At 38.7% G+C, this 24893-nt stretch overlaps 1 long non-coding RNA gene across 1 annotated transcript in view; it reads left to right on the top strand.

Moving 5' to 3' along the window:
• The first annotated feature begins 461 nt into the window (after positions 1-461).
• The window catches only part of LOC308654230, a 35228-nt gene continuing 10796 nt past the window's right edge, over positions 462-24893 (top strand). The window contains exon 1 of the long non-coding RNA XR_014023201.1: positions 462-1057. This is a non-coding gene — a long non-coding RNA (uncharacterized lncRNA). The remainder of the gene's footprint in view (positions 1058-24893) is intronic.

Raw genomic sequence — 24893 nt, 5'->3', positions numbered from 1 at the left:
GTTTGGGAATGTCTTGCTTGCAGAATTTTAGTTGTACATAATATAATACCAATCTTTGTTTTATTTGCACAAATAAATAAAGATTTTTGCTATCTGGTTTAATTATCTCATTAGAATTCAGTAAGCTCTGTAGAAGCTGCCCTTTGGGGCTCATTAAGCCAAACTTCCACATCAGGGTTAGGAATGTTGCAAGTGAAGGAAATACATTTTAGAGCTGAGAGCATGAGTTGAGAGTGTGTTGTTGCTGAAAAGCCCTTTGGTTACTACAACACAGTTTGCAAGGAGTGGACTTTTGGGGCCGGATGGTGGACAGATACCTGGGATGGGTGCATAGTGCATGGTGCTTAGCTCTGTGTTGCCCAAGAGGAGATACCATTACACCACCTGGGATCGCCTGGGATCCAGACTCCTGTGGTGCAGTGGATTTCTGAATGTTGATGTGCAGGGTCAACAAGCTTAATCTTTTGAGCTGGCTGACCCCAGCTTCACTGAAGAAACAGGCTGAATCACAACTGTCTTTGGATTGAAATCTGAGTTCCAATGAAACACAAGCTCTTTACTGTTGTTGCTAGTGCTGGGAAGCATATTTGTCTCCAGGGCTTTGAGGTCTAAATCTTTCTACCAGCTTGAAAGTCTCACGGAGTTGTTAAAAAACAATCAGCAAAAGAAAAAGAAAAAAAAAATCAAACATACAAAGCCACAAATCCTTTCCGTTTAATTTTGCTGGACAGTGAATCGTGTTAATTTGAAAATAGAATTTATAGCTCAGTGTTTTAGAAATGCTTTCTTTCTCTTTTGTGTATTTTAAATTTGCCATGGTTGCCCTGCCATGAACTTCTTAACCAGAAAACAAAAGAAGAAGTACTTTGCACCTGGATATAAAATTCTGCGTCTCTTGATAATGTCGCAATATGCCAGTCTCCTACAAATGGCCAGCTTGATGATGCTGAGTTACATTTCCTAACCGCAAAACCACGGACTTGTCAACATATCCTGTTCCAAATGACTGATTAAAAGAATGCTGAAGAGATTTGAAATTTTGATGTTCTCAACTATGGTAGGTAGGTATATGAAGGTTCTTTTCATAATTTGAAATGGTTTTGTTTAGTCAGGCTCTTAATAAAATGAAGTGCATTTTTGTGTGAATTTATGAATGCTTGCAGCCTAAGCTGCTCCTGCCTGCCTCCTTGATTTTGGCTTGACTTGGCTCCTTTTATTGGTTTTTGGCAAGTTGCTGAGGGCATATGTTTTGCACTTTGCTTGCCTGATTTGTGAGATTCTGCTGACATCCAGGAAAATGCCAAAAAAACCTGTTGCTCATATCTAAGCTTATGTGTTTTATGGCAAATCCACAGAGCTCAAGTTTCTTGACAACAAGTCTTATTTATGGAGAAACAAACACAGGCAATATTTTGTGGGTCTATAATGCTCTCTTTCTGGGAGTAACTTTTGGCATTTCTTTGCAAAGGGGCAGTTTTTTGAACATCTCATCTTTCATGTATGATGGAGAAAGTGTCGCTACTGCTGCTGCTTGCTACCATTTATTGAGTACATACCATTTAGTGAGAAATATGCATTGACTTGTTACCAGAAAACTGCAAGAGAGATGCTACTGTTCCCATTCTGAAGATGAAGAGACTGAGGTTTAATGATGTTAAGCAACTTTCTCTGATTTTTATAAAGCAGTGAAGCCAAGATTTAAACTTAGTTCTTTGTCACTTAAATTCATGGATTTTGCAAAAGAGATCTGAGAAATAAATATTACCCTTGATATTGGGTAAAGGAAATTTTGTTTTATGATTTGTATTCCATTGAATAATAATTATTAAACCATTTAGACAATTATTAAACAATTATTGGTAACATGGAGATACAGTAAAGGCTAAGATGTTCTTATTCTTTAAGGATTCATTGATTAGAGGTATGTTTTATTTTTTTTTTCAACTGGAGATGCTTTTGTCACTCCAGCAAACATTTTGTAAGGTCTGGAGCCATGTTTGTTTGATGTTTCAATTGGGTAAATGTGTGTGGAGTTATTGGCACCTGTTGGGTTAGAGATCAGGGATGCTGCTTAACAACCTGTAATACACAGACAGCTGTCCAGAATGTTCATAGTGCTGAGGTTGAGATATCTGGGTGAAAAATTAATCAAAACACAGGAAACATATTAGAGTCATGCTGCACCTTCAATGATGGTCGATTTTATTATTTGTTCAAACATTTGCTGATGCTCCCTATTGGGGTCTTCCATGTGGAAGAATTACATCTGCAATCCCACTAATGCCAGGCTTGGCCATTGGACTTTCTTTGACCAACAAAATACAGGTAGACTCTTACAGAGTCATCATTCTTTTTCTTTGTTTACAAGATCATCAGGTTCCAGGGAGGGCCTTCTTCACCTTGGATTGCCACCAGAGACAATCTTACTGAAAGAATGTATTAGGAGTTCACAGGTGGAGGCGGGGAATCTCCACTCAGGATCAGTGGGGAACTTGATGTACATGAAGAAAAAGAATTTCAGCACCTGTCAGCCTAGGCATAGACAGACTTATTTGGGAAAGCAATGTACATTCAAGGGAGAATGCAGGTTATCTTGAGGAAGAAACACATTTTCAGTGTTCATTGATCCTATTTTAAAGGATACTCAGCAAGAGGTAGACATAGAAAGGTATGTGGAGTTGACATCAGTTTGGTAATGACAAAACAGTTTATGGTTATCTGGTTGTTCTTAGGATCCTTAGGCTGATGAGTTCTCTATTAACTGATCGATAGATAATGCTGGAAAGTTCCCTAAATTATAGGTTTCTTACAATATATCTCTCCTTGCTTAATCTATTTATTGGTGGCTTACTTAACATTGCACAAGGTAATTATCATAAATGGGTGAATTTCTGGTTAACTCTAAGATTTACATATTTCCCAGAAATTTGGGAATGACAGACCTGGAAGAGACTGGCTTAGGGAGTGACAGAGCTACAAAGGCATATGGAACCTGAAGTTAGAATTTCATTTCCTTGTTATTTCTTTATGTCTCCTTCCAACCTCTTTTTCTTTCTTTCTTTTAAAATTTCTTCTATCCTGCCTCAGTATCTCAAATGAATACAACATGGAGGAAAGATCCAGCCAACTCCAAAAGAACTGATATTGGAAACAAGAAATAATCCTTTGTTGAAAGCCACTGTTATTTTGAGATTGTGCCTATGGCATAATTTAGTGCATGCTGACCAATACTTTCATAGTCATTATTTCAGTGGATGGAGATGGGGTGGAATTGTAAAAGAAAACCTCCCAGTAGCAGGAAAGTCTGAGGCTGATATATATATATATATATATATATATATATATATATATATATATATATACACACACACACACACACACACACACACACACACACACACACCTGTGGCAAAGGTTGGGCTTTAATTTTATGTGTGGGAACTTTATTAGGGATGAGAAAGAAAATTAATCTGAGAACAGAAGGGATAATTATTTACACAGGGACAGATTCAGGAGGTAGGAAAACCAGTTAGACTATGGTAATAATAGTCCTAATGAAAGAACCAAGAGCCGCCACATGGGCAGAGTCTGTGTAACTGAAAAGTTGGAGGCTTATGCAAGAGTGATTGGGAAAGAAAAAAAATGCCATGAAAATTTACCTTGTGCTGATTCAACGATAATAGCAAGATTTCAAGAGGGATTATTTTGGAAGATGATGTCACACAAGAACTTATTTTGGACTCAATATGATAAATCCTTTCTGGGCTATCCAGTGGGGAATGTTCAGAGGCAAGTGGCTGTGAGGGATTAAAGAAGGGGAATCTTGATGTGACTTACATATTTGGGCATCATCTGTGTAAAGGTGCAATTTATTTATTTATTTATTTAATACACGACAATAGTGGAATGCTAAGGGTGCAATTTGGACATTATGTAGGTAGAGTGACTGGAATAGAAAGAGAAGGATAAAGTTGGAGTTTGGGTGAAGAATAAACATGAAGAGAGATATGTCAGGCACTTCCGTGGAGAATACTGTCATAGCTGGCTGGTGAGGAGCTGTCTGGAGCTTTCAGAGGTAAGTAAGAGTGTTAAAAGAGCCAATTAATGCCTATTCCTTGTTTAATGGCAAATAGGTACCTTAGTGCCTCTGATATTTCACTGAAGCAGTTAAGCATTGGTTTTAAAAAAAGCTGCTTACCGTTATAAGGTCAGGAGTTTATAAAAACTCATAGACAGAATGTAAGTTCAAAGTTTTTCTCAATTAAAAAAGGAAGGTCAAAATAACAGTAACAAGTACTTAACAGAAAGAAAAAATCATTTATAATTGAAAGGTTATGGTTTTAATCGTTGTTATGCCTACCAGTTTGAAATGAGTGTACTACATTCTTTCTTTATTAGTTGTGTATTTATGTCAAATCATTCTTCTTTAGATCATGACCTATTAGTCTTCCTTCTCAGTTTCTGGACCTTGCAGACACCTAACTAGCAGATGTTCACATCCATAACTGAAGGACGGTGCTGCTTTCTGTCTGTTCCTTCCCCATCCTCCCAGGACTCACAGATAAAATGCCCATTACTTTGGAAGTTTTGCCAAGGTCTACTCCAAAGGTAAAATTGGTTGCTGATATGATATTTTTCCCAAGAATAAGTCAGAATATAATCATTTCTCTTCCTCTGGTTTCACTTCACTGGGACATTGTGGCAGAGAAATGATCACCTACCAGTCCATCACCAGCCTTCGGGTGGCTGCAGGAATTACAAACACAACACTTGGGAGAAGTCACAAGGATGCATGAGATAGCCCAGGGAAAGACAGCATTAAACACCCTGGTGTAAAATGTCATTAATCCCTGTGAAGATATAACCTGCCCCTCTTCATAGAGCAGCACTAATCAAAGTGATTTCATCTGGAATATTGATTTTCTTTCATTTCTCAGCCAAAGCAGTCTGTCAGTTTGCATTTACAATAAAATCTTAGGGCCTGTCTCATTCTTTTCCAGGCATTTATCAAATTACTAATTAAGTCCAATCCTTTGATGATCTTGCTATTTACATCAGAGAAGGCATTTTCTTCCGGTCTTTTATTTTCCATTTCTAAGCCATCTTATCATCATCAAACATTCTCTCTGCACAGAAAAACGGGAATTATGGAGTTCAATGACGGAGTCTCATATTTCCAGATCCTAGAAAACAAGACTTTTACCTCACCTCCTTTGTCACAGACCTATGTCCCCTTGGGCCTTAATCCTTTTCACACTGCAGCTTCCTACATTTTATTTCAGGTTGCTGAACTTTCCATCTCTTTGAAAATGTTGTATGTATTATCACACTGTCAGGTGGTAACTCATGACATAGTGGCAGACTAATTTGATAATCTAATCACTGAAATACATTCCCAGGAGTGGCCATCTTAATTGCTTTTTTTCTGGGTTATGCATTTTCCTCTTAGTGGAGGCCATTTGGAGATATGAAGCTTTAACCCACATAACTGTAATCAACAGTGTAGGGAAGGTGGAGGAGCTATTTCCAAGAAGGCCATCTTTAATTATATCACTTTGGTGATCAACTCCATTGCCTCTCTACTATGTATATTCAAAGAATACCAAATGCTGTTTTGACATGGGGTGAGCAGAGTTAAGACCATGGCCCATTATTAATATTTCTGCATTTTAATTAGTGACTAGGGTTAATCAGATGAGTTAGCTTTAGGAGGTTTTCCAGATTCACTATTTCACCACAATTCACATGATAAAAAAATTGTGTACAAAAAGAGTTATTTACAAGACTCAATTAGCTTCAGACTAGATCTCAATGTGGAAGATGGAGTCTCAGATCATGTGATTTTCTTGGTGATGGTTTTTCATCTCTGCACTGGCAGCATCGCCAGATGGTAAGTCATCCTATAAGCAATGGCAGAATGATGGGCCACTCTCATGCTTAGAACAAAAGTAGAGAAAGTGAAGGTGGGGAAAGAGGAAGAGAAAAATGCATAGGTTATGGGTTCAGACACCAGATGGATGCTCATTTCCTATAGCCACTCAAGAATTGGTCTGTCTGGGAAATAGCTGGAATAGGGACTGGAGAAAGGGGCTGTTGTGAAGGCAAGCATGAGGCCAGATGGGAGGAGCCCTTGGCAACTCCCTCAGTGGCTGCTTCACTGTGGGAGGAAGCTCTGCTCTCTGCCTGCGCTTGGATACCTCATGGTGTCCCCCATAAGCATGCATCCCATAGTACCCAAGATCTAGGTATCTTTGAACACTAATGGGTTGTGAGAGGAACTTAAATCTGTATGTTTTGGAGGTCAAAAGAGACAGAAGTAGGTGTATAGTTCTATTATCTACAGATGAGGAAATGGGATCAGACAGATTAACTTACTTTCCCAAGTTCTGGCAGATAAGAAGACGACTTAGTATTTGAGCAACATATTTTTAATTTCATAGCTGTTTTTTCTACATTTACTCTACTTGCTAATTTTTCACAAAGTATCAATACTACAAATATTAAAATTCAGGTAGTGTTTTTCCATATGCATTTTCTCTTTTCTAGAATGTACATATGTTTTGCGTCTCTCTTGTGTTGGCTGGGGTAGAGCAGCAAGGATGTTGAGCTGAAGGATCCACATGAAGGTATTAGGTGTTTGGTCTAGCTGGGTAACTGAGGCATTTTTCCTGCGATGCTGACAGCATTAGAATTGACAGGATTTATATCGTGGTGTAGGAATGAAGCATAGCTGAACATTTCATTTGAGGAAAATTGAAACAACCAAAATAGAGCTTTCTCAACCCCCCCACCATCCCATCTAATCATTGAGCATCTGTACCTTCTGTAGCCTTCTTCCCACCTGCTTCCACACGTGCATTTCTGTGCCCTCAACCACTTCCACTCTCCACTTTTCACCGGATCACTTCCATTCTTTTTAAAAATTTGTCTTAATTAGCTATCCATGAAGTAGAATGCCACTTTCATTCTTATCAAGGACCATCACTCCAGCAATCCCTTCTGTCTCTCTCACATTCTCAAAATGTTATTCTGCTGAATAAAATCATGCAACCATACATTCTGTAAATGGTCTCATTAAAAAAAATAATCTTCTCTTGTTGGGTGTTGTGTGTCTCACATCTGTTATTCCAGCAACGCATGAGGCGGAGACAGGAGGATCACAAGTTCCAGGTTGTCCTTAGCAACGTAGTAAGACCCTCTCTCAAATTAAAAAAAAAAAAAAAGAAAAAAATTAAAAGGATTGGGGATGTAGTTTGGTGGTAAAGTGCCCCTGAGTTCAATCCTCAGTACCAAAAAGAAAAAAGAAAAGAATCTTTCCTTGATCCCATTTCTTCTAACGATTGGCCCTTTGTAGCAAAATTCAAACATTGCTTTCTTCCTATTTGTTTTCCAGTCCACTCCAATGTGCCTTTGTCCCTGACCACAGTACTGAGATTGTTCTTGTCAAAGTAATTAATGACCTCCATGCTGCTAGGGCCAATGGTCTCTTCTCCGTGCTCATTGGGCTTGACCTATCAGCAGCAGTCGACACAGTGGATCACACTCTTTTCTCTGAAGCTTTCTTAACTGAGCCTGGATGGCATGGCCCTCTCCCAGTGGGTGTCTAACATGCTAGACTCTCCTTTTCTGTTCCATTGCTTCTTTCTCTTTGCCCTGACCTCCTATTGTCAGAGACCCCCAGAGTACAACCTTGATCTCCTTCACTTCGACGTCTGCACTCACTCCCTTGATGCTGTAATTCAATTGTATGGTTAAAAGGTCATATACATTCAAAAGACTTTCACATTGACATCTGTAGCCCAATCTTAGATAGTAAACTCTGTACTTGAAATTTCTAATTGAAAGTCTAACACAGCTCCAACTTTAACTGTACTCAGCTGATCTTCCTCCCCAAAACTCATTTCAATTGATGGCAGCTTCTTCCTTTTGGGCTGCTCAAGCAGAGACCTTCATTAGTCTCAACTCTCTTTTCTCTCACATCTGGACGTCCAGGAAGTCTTTGTTTTACCTTTCCATGCCCACACTGCTGCCATTTTGGTGTGAGTGGCACCGTTGCTCATCTGGATTTGAATGTTGCCTTTTCATTGATGCCTTGGCTCTGACCTTGCTCCTCCAGAATCTGTGCTTTGCACAGAAGCTAGGGTGATCCTTTCAAATTATGTCAAATTATGTGGCTTCTCTGCTTAAAACCTTTTCATGGAGTCCCACCTTAATCAGAGTAAAATCTAAGGTTGGCATCATTATCTCTCTGAGCTCATTTCCTGCTCTCTTTTCTGGCACGTAGCATTCTGGGCTCTTGCATTCTCATGTGTCCATGGGGATGAATTTTTTTCTCTCTGCTATGGTTTGGAGTGTCCCCCAAAGGCCTGTGTGGTAAAATCTTTGTTCCCCATTTAGCATTATTGAGAGGTGGGGAAATTTTAAGAAGTGGGATTTAGTGGAAAGACTTCCAGTCATTAGAGGCAAGTTCTCAAAGCAGACCCTTCCTCTTCTTTCATTTTTATGTCATGACAATGAGGATGAATGGATTTTCTGGGTCACGTGCTCCCACTGCGATATACTGCTGTGCTGAAGGTCTCCTTTATTATTTTATTCAAATTTGATCCTTCAAGGAGGCTGACCATGACACTACCACTTAAAATTGCAAATGCTACCTCCTTATTCCCAGCATCTTTGAATCATTTTCTTTATTTTTTTTTCCTCCCACTGCACTTTTCAACTTTTAACATACCATAACATTTTCTCATTTATAATATTATTTCTGACCCTTCACTTTTTTTTTTAGAATGTTATCTTCATAATGGTAGGGAATTTTTGGTTTGTTATGTTCACTGACATTCATAGTGCTTGGAATAAGTTTCCTAAAAAATAGATGATGAGTCAATAAGTTCTTTACCAGGAGAAGAGCTGTCATAGGGTCAGAAGACTGGAAGATCAGGAAGCAGAGAAGGGGAAATAAAACCAGTGATCAGGTGGGGACCATGGACAAATGCCACAAGGCAGGACTTTGTTTTATGTAGCGGCGGTGGGTTTAGCAAACACAACTTACCATGTAGCACCAAACATCTAGTTTTTTCACCATTTTGCATAACACGTGGCCTGCAGCATCTCTGCTACCTTGATTTCCCCCTTTTCTCAAAATTAAACATGATATTCCAGATACACTTAGACCAACAGCTCATTAAGGGTGGGGGACCATCATTTCCCTTTGTCTGAACTCACACATTCACCAGTGTAGTCAAAGAGATTAATAATTCCCAGGGTTAAACGATACATGACTCATATTGAGCCCACTGTTGGCCAAACCACAAACTATTTTTGTTTCATTTTTTTTTTTTACACAAGTCCTACTTAAACAAAATCTGCTCAATTCTTTTATTTAAACCTATATGTATGACTTTTTGGATTAAATTATACCTTTTAATTTGGATCTCTTATTTATATCAAGATCTCAGTCCAGTATTTCAGTAACCCTTATAGCTTTTCATTGTCTAGAAAACTGACAATTATAAAAATAGTTAAGGTATTGATAAAATATAGTACTGGACAGGAAAGACCTGTGTCAAACTATTACAAACTTTCCTTCCCACAGTAACAGGATCTACTTAAGCCAGCTATTTCTTAATCTTGCCCACAAAATTGTCACTGAATAATTTTTCAAATGCCTTGCTGAAACCCAACTGTATTATTTCTATAGGATTATGCTGATTTTTAGTCTTTAATTTTAACCAAAAAAGAAAAAGAAATCAGTCTGGTATTGTTCTATTAGATAAGCCCATGTTGGCTCCTGAGGAGCCCTTTCTATGATTTCACAAAACCACCTTTTATTAAGCCAGTCTTAAGGTCGGGTTTATAATATGCAATTCAAAGGTTTGATTTTTCCCAATTATAGTGACATCTCATCCTTGTTTATTTTGTGACTTATGCTTAGAAGGAATCATTTATATACTTCTTCTGCTTGAGTGGTCTTTGTCATTTAAAATATAAAAATTTTTAATATTTTATGTGAATGCTTTTATGAAATCTTATGTAGTTTTAAAAATTTGTTCTTTTTAGATATACATGAGGGTGGAGTGTATTTTGACATATTATACACACAGGAGTATAACTTCCCATTCTTGTGGTTGTACATGATATGGAGTTACACTGGTTGGTTGTACATGAACATAGGAATGTTATGTCTGATTCATTCTACTGTCTTTCCCATTCTCATCCTCCCTCCCTTCCCTCATTCCCCTTTATCTAATCCAGTGAACTTCTATTCTTCCTTCCACCATCCCCTTATTGGGTGTTAGCATCCACATATTAGATATGTGGATGTTATAATAATGTTGTCTTGGAACATTCGGCCTTTGATTTTTTGGATTGGCTTATTTCACTTAGTCTCCAGTTCCATCCAGTTACTGTCAATGGCCATAATTTTATTTTCTTTGTGGCTGGGTAGTATTCCATTGTTTATATGTACCACATTTTCTTTATCCATTCAACTGTTGAAGGGCACCTAGGCTGGTTCCATAGCTTACCTATTGTGAATTGAGCTGCTATAACCATTGATGTGGCTGCATCACTATAGAATGCAGATTTTATAGTATGCAGATTTAGGTATATGCTGAGGAGTGGGATAACTATGTCAAATGGTGGTGCCATTTCAAGTTTTCTGAGGAATCTCCACAATGCTTTCCATAGTGGTTGCTTATCACGTAGTTTTAGCATCATCTTTTTCCATTTATCTTGGCTCTCTGTCTATTGATGAATAGCAAACCCTCCAAAACTTACAATGGTTTATAATTTCTCACAGTCCTCTGAATGGAATGAAGATCAGAAAGGCAGTTATTTTGCTGGTCCCACCTGGGATCTTCACTCAGCAGAGAGGCCTCCAGGATTGTTTCTCCTCCTCAGGGCCTCTCTCCATCCAATGATAACCCCTCAGTAGCCTGGCCTAGATTTCTTCACCTCATCACAGAAGGGTTCAGAAGGAGATCACTTAAAAAGTCTAAAATGTCACTGTTCTTACAATTTACTTGCCAAAGCAAGTCTGAAGACCAGCCTATATTCAAAGCAAGGAGAAACTTATAGCATCTCTTGGAGTAAGGAACAGCAAGTTGTCCAAGGAGGAAAGAGATCAACTGGGGCCATCTTTGACAACTATCTGCTAGCCCTTGAAGCTCCCCTTCTTCTACAAAGTCCTCTATTCTTCTTCCCATTTTTTGCCCTTTATTAGTTCTGCTGAAGCTGCTATTATTACTTCTAATCCAGCATCCCTTTCTCCGGACTCCAATTCCAACCCACTGAATATATTTCTGATAGATTAATCTCTATAAAATAAAATCAAGACAGTCTAACATCTTTCCTAAAAACCTCAAATTAAAACGAATTGATATTCAGACTACATAGAATATGCTTCCGAGTCATATTTTCCTACTTGTACTACCTTCAGTGTGATTTTTTTTTCTTGTCTCATGAAATATTCATTGGTTTTCCCAACCTCTGTATCAAAATCTTATACATTTATCAAAGTCTATTTCCAGATTTTCTGTGAACCTTTTTCTGATAGCCTCCACAAGAGATGATCTCTCCTTTTATGTATACTTAGAATTTCTTTTGATCTCTTGTCACACTAATCCTGTTCTTCCTTATATTGTAGTTAGTTATCATTATGGGGTCCCACCCCACCAAGACTGAGAGCTCTTTGAAATCAGAGCTATATCACATTTAGTGCTTGACGAAGTATCTGGTTCAAAAGATTTACTTATATAAATTCTCAATCTATTTCATTGGATGGAATGTACAAAAGTCACAGCATGTTTTATTATTTGCAGAAACCAAAGGCAGGAATCTCCACTTCTTCGCAGTGGAGAGAATTCTGGAGAGATGGTGGAGGAAGAAGGACAGCAAAGACTCCAAGTGTTCTTCCTTCCCCATTCACTCCTCCCCAGCTGCTTATACCAGAGATTCCCTAATTCTGGTTCTTACACCAGAGGGAGACAGAGCCTATTGGTTGAGAGACACAGAGCCCCACCACACCCACCATACCATACTCCCCTCCCGGTTCTTTAGCCTTAATTACTACCTATCTACAACCACAAATATAGGTAGGGAGCTGTGTGAGGGTCTCTGTGTATGTATTGGGGTCGGGGCACAAAGTTTTAGTTCACAATGGAAGACTTCCAAGTAGGAGAGTTTTATGTTTTTTTGATTATGGTTAGAGGGAAGAGCAAAGATAGATTAAACTTAAAATCTTGTCAAGGCAGAACATATTCATTAAAAATTGTGATTATTAATTATATGGATATTGTTACCTACAGGATTCTGGCTATAGTATTCAGCAGGATTAAATATAAATGGAAGACAATGTTATGACCCAAATTGTGTCCCTCTTTTATCTCAAAATATGATTATGTTTGAAGGTAAGTTAAAGAGGTGAGTAAGTTAAAATGAGGCCATTAGGGTGGATGGGTACCAGTCTAACTGGTGTCCTTATCAGAAGGTAAAACTGGGAGACACAGAGGGACACCAAGAATGTGCATTCAGAGGATGACCACATGAGGACACTGGGAGAAGATGACCATCTATATAATCTAAGCAGAAAGACCTGAGGAGAAACCAAACTTGTGGATACTTGGATCTTGGACTTTAGGCTCTAGAACTCTGAAACAATAAATTTCTGTTGTTTAAGTCATCTGGTCTGTAGTATTTTGTTATGGCTGCCCTAGCAAATTAACATAGGCAAGATAAAAGCCCTGTGACTATTTGATTTTTAAAACCCTTCTATCTAATTTTCTGTAGGTTCTGCAAGTACCTTGTGGTCACTTCGATAGTTAAGGAGATTCTTTTACTTGTTCTCAGGGACCTTGAGCATAATATCATTTCTGTGAATATTAAGTTCTGGCAAAATCATCTGAAGAACACGATTCTCCTAAGTGACAAAAAGCTAAATCGCGATGAGACTAACCAGTCATTCTTAAAAAGCACACAAAATGTAGCATTCTATCTATGAGAATTCAGATTTTTCAAAACAATGCACAACCCCACTTAGGACATACCCTGAAAGTACTCTCCATTTATGAAGTTAATCTATTTATTTGAATTTTCCTTCCAAGTTCTTTCTGTGACTTTCCCTCTCTTCCTTTTCATAAGAACAAAGTGATGTACCCATCCAGATGGCAGGGGGTTGGTAAAAACAAACACTGGAGTTAGTTTCAACTTTTAAACCCACGCTCAGTTTTGAAGGCCAAGGGATTCAATGGAGCATGCAAAAGACTGAAGCCAGAGCACAGGATCAGGGCGGGTGGGGGAGGACAGCAAGACAGTAAACTGCTTCGGTGACTCAGAACTTATTCCCTGGAGCCTAAACATCCTTGAGGTTCCTTAGCTCAATTCCCATACTTAGTATACTTTTTGAGCCAAGTCCTAATCTGTTCCGGGCTTTACCATGGAAGCCTTTGCCCCACAGCTGGGGCTCATTTGGTTTGGATTTTCATCTGTAAATTACTGTCAGCAAGGATCTTTGGGGGCTAATTGGTGAAAGTGACCTAAAATAGGGAACTCCAGAGGGAACTCGAAGACTCAGAATTTTCATTCTTTCGATCTTTTCCCCAAGAATCTGTGTTACCCTTTGTCAAGGAACAACTAGCTTTGAAGTGGGAGTAATCTCTGTTATTTAAAAGCTAAAAAACCACCTTAGATGAGACACCATTAAACAAGAGCATGTTTCCTGGTCCTAGAGGAGAGAGCGTGAGCAGGGAGCGTTTGTGATTTAAAGTCCCATTTGGACACACTTCAAAGAGAGACTCCAGGCAGAACTGCTAAAAGCCTGGCCAGCACCAGGATATACAGATTTCAGTTGCTGCGGCTGGAGCTCAGTTCCTGCATCTGAGGAAGATCATAATTGCTGTCCTTTTAATCTTCTTTGCAGCCTATGGAATGGAGGCCACTTCACAGCAGGATGCTTAGGTTCACAATAATAACAGTGAAATGTGTAACGATTTGACTTCCCTTTGAAAAAAAATAAAAAAGGTCTGCAGTGATACTGGCGCTTTAACATAAGTGCAGAAGTTTAAACCTGGAATAAAGAAGTACAGGAACAGCTGTGGCTGCAGCAAAGCAAAATCCGACATCTAAGAACTGGTAGCAATCAGGTGCATTGGATACGAATCTCAGTTCACAAACAAAGGTCTGAGAACATAACTTTTCATTTTCATACAAAAACCAATTTTTATCTCTAAGCCCTATTCCATGGAGGTGGTATTATTTGATTTCCATGAGTTCAGGGTCTTCAATGTCATGGTGGTTCCTAAATGTTGCCTGTACAAGTCCCTAAATGGGAAGCTTTGAGGTGTCTATCATCCTGTTGGGACTTGGTCATTTGCTTGTATAACTTGTTACCTTGATGCCCCTTTGGGCTAGGCTAGCCCTGTTGGCTCCAGTAGCTCTGTTCCTGCTGCCAGGCACAGTGTGGAAGCACAGGCCCCATCAGGCCTCTCCCAGAGGGCATTAAAGACTCACTGTGAGGACTTGGGCCAGTCATTCAGGTGGAAATTACCCCTGAGGCTCCCATAAGGGGGAGATTCTTTTTTTTTTTTTTTTTTTCCACACCTTTTTCAAAGTTGGCCACACTTAGGGACAAAAGAGGTCCCTGGAGATTCACCACTGTTCATACCCTAATTGTTTTGTCTTTTTCTTTGTCCCCAGACAGTGGGATATTTTCTGTGTCTGAAGTAGAGGCAAAGGCATTGTGTATGACTCTGCCTTCCATGGTCTTCCTGATTTGAGAAGCTCCTAAACATTTGTCTATGTCAAAAGTGCTTCCTGCACCTAAAGGCGTAAGTCTTTGAAAATAATATCTAAGAAGATTCTTCCTTTCCTTTGCTTTTTGTTATAATGTAATCTTCCCTTAAGGCAAAGATTTTAAGATTCCTAGGAACTGGGGTGAGGTTGAGGGAGGAGGTAAGAAGCCCTGGAAGGACAAGAGGGAAGATTTAGGGGAAAAAAAACTATTGATTAGCACTTCAAAGATAGGATTTCACCTCAATAGCTGTTTTTTTTTTGTTTTTGTTTTTTTTTTTTTTTTTTTTGGTCATTTCAGGACTGCACTGGAACAAGACCCAACAGCCATATCTCATCTTCCCTTTGTAATTTAGAGACTTTGCTTATTATTCTCATACCCATTCCTGTTTCTTCCCCTGAATATACTGCAGCCCTATATTTCCCCCTTTGGCAGAACAACAATGACCCAGGAAGAATAGCATTATGTTCCAAAATGTCTTCTTCCCACATTCGTGTATTCCCATTCCAAGTTCTTCCTAACCAACCTCAGAAGACTAGAGCAAGCTCTCTGTTATTCACTCTTTGAGTCTCCTACAGTTCTTCCTTCACAGTGTGTCACAGCACAGATTATTTAATCATGCTATTATTTGCTAGATATACATCATATCAACAAGGAATACAGACACCATTGTTTTTTTTTTTTTTTATCTCCTGTTATGCTCATAGTGCTCAGTGTGTGGCAGGCGTGTAATAAGTATCTGAGTCAGTGAACAAAAAACAGCTAAATGCGGTGGCGAGGGGAGCAGAGACCCAAATTTGAGTTCCTGTTACCCCAGGCACTTTCTCATAAAACTCATCTGTATCCTCACTTAGACCTCTGAAGAAAACTTCATTATCTCTGTTTTTCAGTACAGATGCTAAGGATCTGAGCGTGAAGGGAGATGGTTTCTAAAGTTATTCAGCGGATAAAGGGCAAATGTTTTATTGACTCCCTGCTCCATTTGTGTTCTCCTTAGCATCTGACCTTTTTTTTTTTTTGAAAATATCTTCATGCCCTCTAAGAATGAGTCACCAAATAATACTTGCTTTTTCAAAGAGAATGGCAGTTAAGCCACACTTGTGTCCAGTCAGTCAAGTGCCCCGTGGAAAGAATTATAGGCAGATTAGGATGCCAGAGTTTGGGCAAAATCCTTCCCTAGGTTACCTAGTCACACTGTATGTACTTGTGTTCTGCCCACATTCTTCCTTTCTCCCAATTACTAGGCCTGCTCCATTTCAAATACCATATTCATTTCACTTTTAGGGCTTTGGTTTCAGTGGGTGGTGGAGCACCCACTCTGAGCAATGCATTGAAGAGAAAGCAGAATAAAAGCAAAACTAAACAAAACACAAATATGATGGATTTTGTGACTTTAAAAACCAATGAATTGGGGCAGGGTGTGGTTGATAGAAGAAGATGAACCCAGATTGGAGGCTTGAAGGGAATTTTGGGGGGAGAAGATTTAGACTGGTCTTTGAGCAAAGCATAAAATTTCTGCAGGCAGATAAAAGGTGATTGCGGGGGTAGTGGGCCTTCCAAGAAAACCTAGTGGTTTATCCTGGCTCTAGAGCTCCAATTTAGAGAACTTCCGAGAAGCACAGATGGCCCCAGGGTCAGCTTACAAGTTGGAATATAACACATTCGGTTTGAGTTTCTTTGAGGTTTGAATTTTTCAGGGCCAGCTTAGGTGTACCTCCAACAGAGCCAAAACTCCAGATTAGTTTCAGAGATCTCCTGATCTTCTGGAAGTGCTCCTGACCACAAGATTAGCCTCCGGGTCAGAGTCAATGAGGAGTTCAGGAAGCCTTCTGGACTGGCCTCCTACCTACTCTAGTTAATGATCATCTTGGTCATGCAACCTCCAGAGCTTTTGCTTGACTCCTGGTGTGGTCATTGGTTACTTGATTTACAGAGCACCTTCCCTCCATGATTAGGATCCTCTAGAACAGGGTTTTCTTTTATTCTCAGTGTACTCAGTTGGCCCCAATGTCTTAGGCTTCCTTAGCCCCTAGCTAGGAGAGATTCAATGAATGAATCAGTCTAAATGAAAATGTCCTATCCCCAGTCCCTGTACCCTGCTACTCTTCATGGGGACAAATATACTTTTTCATAGGCTGTCTGAATCTCATGTAACTTTACAACTTAGATATTTCTGTGCTTCCATTTTAATTTCACTTTGGCTGAGTGATTAAACGGCCACAGTTGCAAGCAAACACTGTATTCATTTAGTTTCAACTCTGTGCTTAGAGAGAGAGAAGTAAGTCCTGAAGAAGAGTTTGATGGGACCCACACGGCTCCCTAACTACATGTATTTCACACACCATTTGCTATGAATTCAAATATGCCCTTTGTTAGAATTTTATGGTTGGTTGATAAAGCCCCTATGAATTTCATTTGTTACCTGATAGTGACTACTTGGTAATGAAGCTTACATGATGTGGCTCACTGATTTTTTTAAATAACAGTAATAAATTCTTAAGTTTGTCTGTGAGTGTTTTACATGTTATTTTAGTTATCCTTCAAAATAACCCAGATGAGAGACATAGTACTATTTCCCTCATTTTATAGATGGAGAAACCAAGGCAATGGAGAGTAAGTAACTTTAGAAAGGTATCCAGGAAGAGGCGGAGCCAATTCCAATATTTATCAATATTGTCAATATTTATTAGAGTCCACCCTGTGGCTGGCATTGCTCCGTGTTGAGTGCTGGAGTGGTACACGAATCAGGCGAGGTTCTGTCTTCATGGAGCTTTTATTCTAGATGTGGACGACAGGCTGAAAACCAAAAGAACAAATATCAAACAGACGACGAAAAAGCAGTGAAGGGAACACTGGGGTAATGTCACCAAGTGTGACCAGGTCACTTTAGATGATAGGGCAAGGAAATGGTGACAGTTAAACTGAAGCTTAAAGAATGAGAAAATGTCACCTATCCAAAGTGCTATGGGACAGGGCAGAGAAGAGGTTATTTTCCACTTGTATTTAGAGCTTGAGAAAAAATTGAGCAGGGGAAAGAGGAAGAGGTAAGATTACATAGGGTTTATGGGTAATAATCAATTTATTCTAAGTGCTATGGGAAGGGTTGTACCCAGAGTAGTAAAGTGATATGATTCATATTATACAAAATTATACAAGCAGTATGCTGTTTTGATCTGTAGTTGGTATAGAGACAGGAGTAGGGAGAAGAGTTGGGAGGTCATCGCACAGACCTGGCTGAGGAGATGGTATCTGGAACTTCAGTGGTTGCTGAAAAAAACAAGAGAAAGGAGTCAGGTGGGAAATATTTTGGAAGTTGATTCTACAACTCTTATTAATGGATTGAATGAGGAATGTGGTAAAGGGAGAAACCTATCTTCAATGTCTTTTCTTTCAGCCACTGATTGACTGTCTCTGCTATTTTACTGAACTGAGGCAAACTGCAGCAGAAGCTAGTCTTGAGGAATGAGGTGAAATTTAAGAATCTTCTGTTTGAAATGTCATTTTGAGTGGCTTTTAAGTATTCAAGTGAAATTTTAAGGAGGCAACTGTATATGAAATTAGGATTTCAGGGGTACATGTTAAATAGTAGCCTAGTGAGATTTGATAACATCACAATAGAACTTCTATAGCTTTAGTATTTCTACTCTAGAGAAGAGTCCTTTTTTTTTTTTTTTTAAGTATTTCTTGACACTGAAAGTTTCTACTCTTATAAAAAAAAAAAAAATGGACTGCAATTCCCACCACCACCTCTGTGCAGTGGTACTGTTGATTAGGATGAACTCATAGGAAGTGAGGAAGAGTGGTTGGGAGACTGCAGGCATGTGTGATCCTGTAATCTTGCACACAAGATTCTTAGGGAAAATAGTAACTTAAGGATTGTATACTGGAGGTAAACAAAAGCTTCCTAGCAATAAGACTTGTCAAAATACTGCTATTAAAATTTGAGCTTTGAGTAAATATAGAGACTATGCCCAAGAATATGGGTAGATATAAGAATGTGCTCATTCCCATAGAAGACTGGCATAGAAAAGGAGTAGGTGACATTGTGTGGAAGATCTGCAAGATGAGGCAATACAAGGTAAATATGAATCCACACCAAATCAGAACAGAAATCATTTTCTCAGCTAAAGCTGACAAAAGGTTTTTAGTGACCTTTAGTGATGAGAAACTGGAATGCTACATAAGAACCCCAACTGTGCATTTATACTCTGCTAAATGCACTTATGCCTAAGTCAACTATATAGTAAAACAAAGTATATTTAAATTCTAGTTTAGTTTCGATCTTTTTAGACTAATCAATGCTACTTTTCTTACTAAGTTCAAGGGAAGGAAAATCTACAGATTTTATGAGAGACTTCCTGGCTATTGCTATTAAGATTCTGGTCTGAACTGGTGGGCAGAACCAGTTGGCAGACCCTCTCTCATGATTATGTCTTAGTCACGTTGATTCCTTCCTTGAAAGATGGTGGACAAGCTGCCATATTTCCTGTGTGAAAGAGAGCAGAGAACATTCCTAAACAAATCGATGTCACTCAAGGTAGACCTCACCCGGAGAAGAGGGAGGTGTATAAAGATAACAGAGCAATTTACACTTCTAAAATGGGCTTGAGCATGTCATCTCAGCTGCTGGGAGAGGACTTGAGAGATGGTCAGAAGCACAAAGGCACTGGGTGCTGAGAAAGAGGGAAAGGGAGAGAGAAGGGAAATTGCATGGAAATGGAAGGTGATCCTCAGGGTTATACAAAATTACATACAAGAGGAAGTGAGGGGTAAGGGAAGAATAATACAAGTGGAAGAAATGATTTACAGTAGAGGGGGTAGAGAGAGAAGAGGGGAGGGGAGGGGAGGGGAGGGGGGATAGTAGAGGATAGGAAAGGCAGCAGAATACAACAGACACTAGAATGGCAATGTGTAAATCAATGGAAGTGTAACTGATGTGATACAGCAATCTGTATACGGGGTAAAAATGGGAGTTCATAACCCACTTGAATCAAAATGTGAAATATGATATGTCAAGAACTATGTAATGTTTTGAACAACCAACAATAAAAAAAGGGAAAAAAAGAAAGTATAGTTGTAGGGAGTTAAAATGGTGTAGAGGAGAGGGAGAATTTTAAAATTTATCTTTAGATTTCCAGTTTTGTGTAAGGTTTATCGTTGTACAAGAAGAGATCTATACCTCTCTTTCTTGACCACAGCCAAATTGTCTTCTGGAAGTCAAGAACATGGACATTCATTTCAGACCTACTGCTGGCTGGAATGTTACCCTTTCCTTTAGACCTTGCCCAAGTAAAATGCTCAGGAGGTCAAGAAGAATCATTCATCCTTGGTCAGTTAATGTTTACATATATCTTTGTATGCAGGCAATTTTGCTGACTAGGCAATTTCCTGCGGAAAGGTACTCTGAGCCGTTGAGGACTAATGGAGCAAGACGGAGGATTTGGTAAACTTGGTACCCAGTGGCCTGGATATTCTCCTGTATTTTCCAGGATATCGAGAATAGCTGGGATAATAACTAAATCAGTAAAGTCACTTTCTATAGAAAGTTCTGTTATTTTATACCAGTAACCATGTTCTGAATTTACATAGTGTTCCTTTATTTGCTTTCCTACATGCCCATAAGCAAATACAAGAAAATATACTACATTGTTTGTTAGACAAAAACAAAACAAAACAAAAAATTGGAACTCATGTCAGGCCTTATCAAATGCATTCTTAAAAGCACATGAGCATATATACATGGTGCATGTTTTAATGAGAAATGTATCTTTAAAATGAGCATGGATTTATAGAATGTAAAAGCTAAAGGAACACAGGAAGTGATGCAGTAAGGTGTTTCTCAAATGGATTTTGAAGCTTAGACTATTTTCTTCAGGTGAGAGTTCTGCAGAATACAGTTCCCACTTATACAGTTCTGTATTAAATGCAGAAGCCCATTTATGCATAAAGGGGGTGAGACAGGGCTCTGCAGAACTGGTGCTGCTCAGCAGGCTCATTCCACTGGCTGCCTTGCATTATTGCTAAGGAAACTGTGTACCAAATTGGCCCAAGCACACGTTGTGAACAGTTTAACTACTGCTATAATGTGGTTCTATTGACTCTTGGCCTATTGCATCATCCCCCCCCCAAAAAAAATTAAGTGGAATCAGTAAAAAAAGAAGTGTATGGTTATTGATGTTGTTATTATTAAATCTTTCTCACTTTCAAAAAGGAGTTGGGTAGTTGAAAAGAATCAGGTGCTTTTATGCCTTGGTCTTTCTGTTTGGTGTTTGGGAATAAAAAGCCAGCTTTGTTAAGTAAGGATTTGAGTTCTTGTAGCCTATACCTAGGTTATCTCTTCGGTGGTATTATTATTATTATTTTCTTGCTGTGCTGGGGATTGAAACCAAGGCCTTACACATGCTAGGAAAGTGCTCTACCAATGAGCTCCATCCCTACCTTCTTTAGAATTTAATTTACCCACCTGTCTCTCCAACGTCTTGGAGACCTAGGCTGATCTCTTCCTACTCCCCGGATCCACATGTCTTGGGTGCTGTTCACTCATGCCCTCCAGCTGCCCTCCTCCTGCATTTCTTCCTACTGATATGCTACAGCTTACCTAACATCTCACATCTCAACTCCTCCATGACGTTTTCCAGAGGTCCCTCTTGGCTCTCCCCCTTTTTCCTATTATAGACTGGCAATTACCAAAGGTCACTTGATTTTAGTGTTAGACTGTGTGTCTCTCTTTCCTTTCCAGTTGCTAACCCTGGGGAAAAAGCTGGAAACATATCATATTCACAGTATCAGACACATATCCATATAAGAGGTTCCCAGCCATTGGCTGAATTGACTATCACATAATATATAGAAAAAGTCTTATTGCCAGGTTCTTATTACATGCAAAGATGGAGGTAGAAATGGCTGGTAGACAATGAAAAATAAGTCACCTGAAGTTTTGAGTAGGTAGGACTTAAGAGCTATCCATCCCGCTCATGCAGTTCTGTATTAAATTCCTCCCAGTTTTAAAAATTATTTTTGAGGCCTTATATCTCAGTTGGCATATAATTTCATGATTAGAAAGATAAACTTTTTTTCTTTAAAAAATCTATTTCACAAATGTAATGTTTTTCTGATGTGGTTTTCCTTGAATTTATGAAGGTTTTAATTTATGTATTTATCTCTTCATCTATCTCTATCACATAAGATAGTGGGGGGCAGGTTTAAAAAGCATTTCCTTTTTGCTTCCTGCTGGATTACAGTCTTTACTGGAAGGCTAGTTATCCATCTTTTTGGTTCCACTGTAATAACCTTTCCAAAGATTCTTGTTTTTAACAAGAGGCCGTATGACATTACAATTAAGAGCCATGCCTGGTTTTGAATCACAGCTTTACTACCCAGTTGTATGAACTGGGGCAAGGTACTTTAACCCTCTGTTTCTGTTATGCTGACTATAAAATGAGGATAATAATAGGACTTACTTCCGAGGGGGGCTGTAAAGACTGAATGAAGAAAGATTTAAAGTGCTTAGATCAGAACTTGGAGCATAACAAATGCTATACTGAAACTAGTAGTTATTCTGGAACCCTCTTTTTACTCTTCCCACTTGCAACCGACAACCTCCTACACAAGCTCTTCATCATATTATTGAGTATTAGTTATATGGCCAAGATGCTATACAGGCATATCCACCTCAAAGAAAGTATTTCTGCAGGAGAGGTATTAATAGCACTGAAATAATTCTTTAGTAAGGCTATCAGTATAGGGTTAACAGATTAAAGTACTAATGATCTTTCTCATAAATCAGAGTAGAGTATATGGAGGAGTGATTAGAAATACAGTCACTGCATTAAAAAAAAAACTTTCAGATAATACTTAGCATGGACTTTTCCACAGGGAACTTCAATGTATTATTGAAGTGTGAATAGAGCTGCATATCTCAAAAAGCCACTCTGGACTGTGAAGTTTGCTGATGTTAAAGAAGTGCAAATATGTACAATTAATGGGTGAACAGTGAGCAGGGGTGGTTGCTGACTCAGCCTAATGCTGAGCTTCATCAGATTGATATTATTTACAGCTCTTTGGGAAACAGCTCTGCATGCATGAGCTGGTTTTAATGATCCTGTTACTTGCCATCAGTCTGCATAATAAGACTAGCCTTCATGGGCATTTTTCCTGAGTTCTGAAATTCTGCAGTTTTTTTTTCCCCCTTTATCTTTACATTTCTAAAGCATATGTGTTTAGTAAAGAAAGACTCCAAATCGTACTCATCGTGCAGGATTGGGCACGTAGATTTTTCCACTTGGGGTTTTAAATAGATTTGTGGTTTTGGAAATCGGCAGAGGTAAAGCTGCCCTATTTCTTTTCCAAGTGGACAACCTCCTTTCTTAACCAGATAATTCAGCACCCATTAAAAATTTCTAGTTTTTTTCCATCTTATTTGTAGATGCAACTCCCAAACCATATGTTTACCTTAATGTTTAATGTATTTACATACAGAAACAAAATTATGGATCCTTAATTCAGAGGAACTGCAGTAGTCAAGAAAAGCGTAAGAGGCAATGGAATTTACATATAAGTTTATGTATTGTTTTTAAGCCATGAAAGTTGTGGCATGGCTAAGGAGCCTGGCAAGTAGTTGTATAGAAAAGCATAAGCCTAATGCCAAATACCTAAATAAAAGCCAAAAAAATTATGCCAATATTCAGAAAGCCTGTCTACATAACATCAGATAGCCAGATACTTGAAAATATCTGCATAATGGAGAGCGTTTGTCTAAATTTATCTCATGCATGATGTTCTTTAGAGTACAGTGGACTTAATGATTAAATTAGTTCTTGGCAATCTCTAATGCAGTCTTTTTTTATAAAAAGAATTTTTTAATTAATCTTTTTTCAGTACTGGAGATTGAACCCGTGGGTTCTCTACCACTGAACTAAATCCTCAGTCCTTTTTATTTCTGTTTTGAGATGAAGTCTCATTTATTTGGCCAGGCTGGCCTTGAACTTGTGAACCTTCTGCTTCAGTCTCCTCGGTCTCTATGATTACAGGTGTATGCCCAGCTAGTTAAAATTTATTTTTTTTAAAAGAGCTGTCTTCTGGGTGTGTGAATCTAGCAGCTAGTGGAAGAATAGAGGTTAATCTAGTCACGTTATGCCCTAAGAGGTTCCTACTTATCTAGGCAAAATACCACCCCAAAGAAAGGAACCCTTAGTTGTCTATTAATTCAACTCCAAGGTAAACAATTGTCCCAAAGATTAATTTAATAACTGTCTCTAGAAATGATACAAAACACCTAGGAGAATTGGCTTTTGTTTCTAGAAGAAATCAAGACAAATAATTTGTTGTGTTATCTAGATTTACTATCATGCACGGCCATATGCATGTTCCTTAGCCAATCTGAGCCTCAGTTCCTTGATAAGTAATGCAGGCATAACAATACTATTTCGGAGTACATATGAGGTTAAATAAGAACAATTGTGTTAAAATCCTTACCCGAGACATGATGCATAGCAAGGGATCAATAAGTAGTAAGTGTAGGGTAAGATCTAATACTTAGGCACATTGACAGAACTTTGAATGGCTGTTAGGGTAGTTGTATTCCAGCATACAATAGAAAAGGTGCAGGTGTTTGATGCTTTTTCTCTCCCATTTACTGAGTAAAGTAAGTTTAATTTTTAATAATGGCGACTTGAGGATCTCTGTTCTGCAGTCTTTAGTGAAGAATGCTTGACTAAAGGGCTCTCTCCTTGAGGGAGTTCAAGTTAATCATTAATAGCCCTTCTGTTAGTCTTTGCTGCCCAAAGGGATTTCATTCTCTGATTCCTTTTTTCACTCCTAAATGAGGCCAAGAGAGATGATGCAATAGGAGGGGAAATTATTATTGAAGGCAATACTTATTGCTATAAGATTTGAGTTCCAATTTTCTAAGGATTTTTAGAAATTTTAAAATAGGCAAATGCTCTACCATTGAACTACATCCCCAGGCTTAAACAGAGAATATTGAAGAAGTGACTTCTGAGGTGTGGATGCCACTTAGTTTGAGTCTCTGAGTTCAGAGAGAGACCCTGAGAAGCTGGGACACAGACCTCTGATAATTTGGGTATTGGCCAACGAGAACATGGGTCTT

The sequence above is a fragment of the Spermophilus citellus genome, assembly GCF_964194105.1.
Source record: "Spermophilus citellus genome assembly, chromosome: 8".
Taxonomy (NCBI): Eukaryota; Metazoa; Chordata; class Mammalia; order Rodentia; family Sciuridae; genus Spermophilus; species Spermophilus citellus.
Note: the sequence above shows the minus strand (reverse complement) of the source record. Positions and strands in the feature narration are given on the sequence as shown.